This window comes from Equus quagga, chromosome 12 (genome assembly GCF_021613505.1).
Source record: "Equus quagga isolate Etosha38 chromosome 12, UCLA_HA_Equagga_1.0, whole genome shotgun sequence".
Lineage (NCBI taxonomy): Eukaryota > Metazoa > Chordata > Mammalia > Perissodactyla > Equidae > Equus > Equus quagga.
The window spans coordinates 13,150,026-13,156,611 of NC_060278.1; the positions used below are offsets into that span (position 1 = coordinate 13,150,026).

Genomic DNA, 6,586 nt, shown 5'->3' on the forward strand with positions numbered 1-6,586 from the left:
AAGGATTTTTCGGTAGTTACAGTTACAAGATTGTTTTGCTTTTCCACATGATTCAACTGTCCAGAAAAGAAAAAAAGAATCTAAGCATTCAATTGAGTAACTAGGATAAAGTGCCAAAACAAATGAACATTAGATATACATAAAAGCAAATACTCAGTGCTTCACCAGAAACGAGAATTATATCTTGGAGCCTTATTATCATATTAATTAATATATGCTAGCTAACAACTTGTAGACCCAAGACTTGTTTTAGAAACAAAGTAATAAGTCCCACCAACATATGCCAACAATTTAAAACTTAGTGCCTTTGTTCTAAGCAATGAGTCAATTAACTTGACTCCTGTATAGATACTCTAGCTCAGGTGGTGATGATGCGCCTAGTCCGTATCTTCTTGAAACTGAAAAGCCATTCTGAATTTTCTTCCTCATCTTCTGTGTCACATAAACTGATCACCAAGTTCAGTCAATCAAACCTCTTATATATTACCTAAATGTCTCTGTCCCTTCTTCATTCCTACTACTCTCCTACTTCAGGCTCCTCATTATTACCTCTCCGGGACACTGCAAAACTCTAAATAGTTTCTATGTCACTACTGTCTTTCCTATCCTCTCTCTCCCAATCCTCCTTTCATCATCCATTAGAAAGGCAGACCTGAGCATTTCCCTCTCAAGTATAAAACCCCTTCAATAGAGATAAAATTCAAGCTCCTTAACATGATATATGAGGCCCCTGAAAATCTGGTCCTTGACAACCTCTCTCAGCGTTCCCTGTATCACATTCAAAGTCCTGGCAATACTGCCTTTCTCCCTCACCACCATCCCCTCTTTCCTCCCCCTTTATCCTCCCTGCTTTTTCCCACTTCAAAGCTTTTGCTGTCAGTCTGTAAAACTAATAGCCACTCATGCACTCCCTCCTTTCTCCTCCCCTCACTGCCAGCACCTGGAGGCCTCTTGCTCTTTAAAATTCAGAGAAGTTGTAACCTCTTCTAAGACACCTTCCCTCTCGTTCTTCAGCTCTGTTAGACTTGGTTAAGCGAACACTCTCTGTGCTCTAAAATCCTTGCACAACCTCCATCGTTTAACAATCCTGATTTATGTGTGTCTATCCCACATATAGGAGCTCTACGCATTCCTCATGCTTCCCACAGTGCCTGGGACATATAATAAGACACGCCATGAACGGTGGCCAGATGAATGGATGGATACGCGGAATGTTTAGCTCCACTGTCTGAAACCTAGTTTTTTAAAAGGCACTAACATGAGTCCTAAAAGTCAGAGAGAATATTTAGTACTTTCAAACTTTTTCACCCAGATGCTAAACACATTGATAAAAACGTCTCTTAATAGCTATCTACCACTATTCCTTTTTCAAAAAGCTGAAGACAAGTTGGGCTAGCAGTCTCTTAAGTTTTCCTCTATCTTTAAGCTTTACAATTCAACGACACCATGTTTCATGGTGTTTTTCATTTGTTTCTTTCTTTGCTCTATTATGATCCTTCCTATACTTATAAACTCTCATTTCTTCATGAACATTCAATAAATATTCAAAAGGATATATTCAAAAGGATATATATAGGATATATATATACATCATCTGGCAACTGTTCTCTACGGAAATTGTAGCTTTCTAAAATAAATGCTCTCTTGACTCTGAAGAACACACGCTTCCACCTCAAAAAAGTTCACAAATCCTCTATGTTGCCCTAATCTTCACATTTCTTAAAAATTATTAAAAGGTAACTTAAAGGTAACATATGCCACTCATCATGTTCATTAACAAAATGTATATGTCAGTGAAATGAGGAATTGATATAAGAAAATATGAAAGATCAAAAATTAAAAACAAGAATCTGATGACAAACGGTACAAAAACTGGCCATTACACATTTAACGACATGTAGAAAATATAAGAACTTAACAGGTCAATAAAGTGAATTCTCTGCAATTTAGTTATGCTATACAAATATTCTAAAAATTTTCCTTTCCTATCACTCACAAAATTTCCTTTTATTTTTTTCTAAATGCCACCATGTTCCAGGCCCACACAGGATTGTGTATTATTTTCTGAACTACCTACTATGTCCCCTATGCCTCTACTACCCTACTACCCTAGTTGATGTTACTTTCTCTGTCTGGAATTATTATTTGATCCTTTTTTCCCACAGGTCAAACTCTTAGTTATTCTGCAAAACCCTTATATCTTTGTATGCCTTACTCAATTCCTTAGGCAAATATAATCCTTCCTTTCATTATGTTCCATAACACCCATTCAGACTTTTTATTATTATTTATAATATATATTATTATTATTTTCATAGATTATATATTTACTTGACAATCTTTCTAACTGAGAGTATCACACGGAGAAAAATCCTACGTTTTATGAATCTCTGAACTCCTACTGTCTAGCACAATGCTTGATAGAAAGTAGGTTCATAGTAAGTGCCCAATACTTTAATAAATGTTCTCAAAATTATCCTTTACCACCACCCATTAAGGACTGATGTGTTCCAAAACTCAAAAATCAATTTTCCAGTTATTTGTATCATTTCAAAATTAGATGCCCCGATTAGCCATACTGAACATTCATGAACAGAATATTATTAAGGTTTTAAGGTTAACTATACAAAACAAGTCAACAATTAAAAAAATCCAAAACCTATATCACAATCACATATAAGGAAAACTACAAAAAGGAAAGAAAAAACAAACTTGATGAATGGAGCAACACATGTTTCTGGAAGGCAAGATTCAATGTTGTAAAAAAAAATCAATTCTTCCCCCGACAATAAGATTTCATTGCAATGCCAGCATAATCAAAATTGTATTTGTTAGTCCTAATGTTCATCTGGAAATATAAATACATGACAATATTTGTTCCTCCATGTAATAAGACATATGTAAAGCCATAATAATTTAAAATAGTTGTGGTACCAGGATAAGAATAGACAGATGCATCAATAGAACAGAAAAATATGTCACAAATACCCAAGAATTTAATAGTGATTCAAACAGTATTTCAAGTCACTGTACAAAACATAGATTACTCAACAACAGTGTTGAAAAAGTTGACTAACCATGTGGGAGGGGAAACATTAGACACATTATCTCACCATTTTTGAAATTAACTCTAAATGGATAAAAGATTAAAATCTAAATAACTCATTATTCCTTCTCCCCTCCCTCCCTTACTCCTTGAATACTTTAGTCTTAAAGCCATAAGCTGGGGCCAAGCATGGTAGCATCCATGCTGGGTGGAGTGGGCAGTCCAACACAAGTGTCAGAGCCCCAGTAAAATTGGCTTCCATGACAATGTTGGGGGTAAGCATGGAGGTAGTGTCAGAGTGAGGTGTCAGACCTGAGCAACACAAAGAGACCAACCGTGGAGGGGGAAAAGGGTAGTAGTGGACTGAAGCTGAGTGTCAAATCCCAAAAATGGTGAAAAAGGCAGCCATGCAGGGAAGCAGCAACAACCCAGAGTGAGGTACGGAGCCTGAACAAGGTTAGGATGACCTCTGCATTGGGGGATGGCAGCAACAGATCTGTTTATACACAAGAGACTGACCAAATAAGTAAATGTACTGAGGATAACAGGAGTCATGTTTCTCACCGTCTGGCACAAGGGTCATAAATATGGAAAGAAAAAATGAGAAGGAACCCTGTGTTGTTGAATTAGATTTGGAGAAATTACTAAGCATTTATGGTTCTCTCTGGATAGATACAGATATACATATAAATATGTGTGTATGCATATATATCCATATATTAAATCAGAAATATCATTGTGACCTCATAGTCTTCAATATATAGAGTTAAGTATAGAAAAAATATAGATGTGAAGGTGTTATCTCTGGATCTATACACACGCATATAATTCCTAGCAATCCCCAGCGAGAACATTATCTCAGTTAATGAGACAGTAATATCTCACTAACAGTGAGCACACCTGGTGCCTACTTTGGTTTCTAAACACCATCTCACCTAAAAGGAATCAAGGCTCCTTGGAGAGAGGGTGATTCTAGGGCCAGGGCAGGAATGATACAAGATGTGCCTGGAACATACTGTTGTGTCAGAAGTAAAGAAGTGTTCACAGAAGGACAAAAACATGTCAAAAGACACAGAAGCTGGCTTGAAAAAGTCCCACCTGTCAAACCTGAGACAAATGAGCATCAAAATAAATGACAGGAATTGGGAATGACCCATTAAAATAAAACGGTAACATGTAAGTCCATTTAGTCCATACTAATATAAATAATTGGGGAATGAAGAAAGTTTCTCCTCAAAGTGGAATGCCAACTGATGAAGGTAAAAGAAATAATGGAATTAGAAAACCACCACTTGCCATCGATCACAGTAATAAATTAAGCAAGAAAAAACAAGAGATGCTAAAATTACTGGGTAAAAGGCACAAGGAACAGGATGTTTGCATTCAAAGCACATCCCCACAAAATGCTTATTATAAAGAGAAAAAAGATTAACCTCCCAGTGAAGAAACGTTGCAGACATCACCTTAACCAAGTAATCAAGGTAACATCACCAATAAAGGGAAAATCTGAAATCATGTACCAACTGACAGGATGCAGTGAGCAGAACACAGCATGACTTCTGTGACAGTCCTGCCAGAAACACATAACCTGAATTTAATCATGAGGAAACATCAGAAAAGTCCAAAAAAAGGGGAATTCCACAAAACCACTGGCCTGTAATCTTCATAAGCATCGAAGTTATGAAAGTCAGGGAAAGACTGAGTTACTATATGAGATTAAAAGAGACCTAAAAACAAAATGCAACCTGTGATCTTTTTGCTATAAAAGACAGTATCGGGAAAATTGGGGAACAAGAATGAAAATTAGGTAAATAATGATGAAGTCCATGGACTAGGCAGTAATAATGCATAATGTTAATTTCCTGATTTTGATGGCTATATTCTGGTTATGTAGAAGAAAGTCCTTTTCTATAGGAAATACATACTAAAGCATTCAGGGCGTCAGTACTGATAAATTACTCTCCAATGGTTGAGGGGAGGAAGAGGTCTTTTATTAATGCAACCTTTGTATTAGGTTTGAAATTATTTCAAAATTGAAAGGAAAAACAAGTATTTTTTAAAATTGAACTATGAAAGTACTAAAAAATATATATCAGTGTAGAGAAAGATTTTCTTTGTATGGCATCAAAGAAAGAAACAATAAAGAGTAGTTGTGTAAATTTTTTAAATTTTAAACTTCTAAACTAAAAAAATTAACCTGCAAGAATACCAAAAACAACGAAAAACATTAAGACACAATGAAATCTAAAAAGCAAATGTTACATTATGTGCAAAAGCATATGCAGCAAGTATACAATATAAAATAATATCTCTAATATAAAAAGCACTTTGTAAGAGAAAATAAAAACATTACAATATTAAAATTAACCAAATCTTCAAGATCAATTAACAAACATGAATAACCTTTAAAAATACTTTAAAATGTTTAACCTTACCAGTACTCAAAAAAAAATCATTCAAATATTGTAATATTTTTCACTAAAAGAATAGCAAAGATTGTTTCAATGGTAATACACAGTGCACGTAACAGGATATAAGGTTATGAGTGATCTCACATATTACTAATGTAGTATAAATTAGAAAGAGCATTTTAGAGGACAATTTCACACAATAGATTAATTGAAGCCTCCAAAACGCCACCCCCTCTACAAAGAGATTCTGTTGGTATGTACATGCCAAACACCAAATGAGGCCCTTCAACAAAAAGGAGTTACTTAATTAAATTCCAGTTTATTGAAACTAATAACGCTCTGTATTACATGCTGAGTATCCATTAAAAATAATGGCAAAAACATAATTTACTGACACAAAGAGAGGTTCAGGATTAATAAGTTTCAAAAACAGACAAAACAATATAAGCAATATGATCCAAATTTTTTACAGGTATATATAGTATATGTAAAAATATACACCAAAAAATCCAGAAGGATCTGAATGGGAATAAATATTTAGAAAGATTTTTGTCTTGCATTTTTCAACTTCTTTTTCTGTATTTTCAATTTTTTTAAATAAATACTAATAATCTACATTACAAACATTTAACAAAAATATCTGAAACTTTATTATCAGCTGCAGTGATACTCATCCCAAAGATGGAATACATCAACAGGGACCTTCAGTTAAATGATAACGCTACTTAAAGGCACATTGGGCAATAGAAAAATCATCTATCACGTAAAAGAGAATGAAACAATAATATGTATACACTAAGTCAAGAAAGAGACAGAGAAAAAAGCAAACATTAACTATAACTTTTTAAAAAGGTAACAACAAAAATCCTATCTTGGGGGCAAAAAATAATTTGGGAAGGGAAGAGGGGCAAATAGTATACTGTAACAGAATTTTTTTTTAAGAAAGGATGTATGATATAGTAATGAATGTTATACCGAATAACGATTAATTCATATATGTCTGAAAGAACATAGGTCAGTAATTCTTAAAGGACAAATCTATAAGGATTAAAATGCCATGTAAATGTAAGAATCCTAAATACCTAGGTTTAGTATAAAAGGTAATATAATTTTGTTTGTTTGTTTTGTA

General features: G+C 34.2%; 1 protein-coding gene across 16 annotated transcripts in view; it reads right to left on the reverse strand.

Moving 5' to 3' along the window:
- Nucleotides 1-6,586, reverse strand: part of MLLT10 (MLLT10 histone lysine methyltransferase DOT1L cofactor) — a 257,846-nt gene that overhangs the window by 151,999 nt on the left and 99,261 nt on the right. The window lies entirely within an intron of this gene.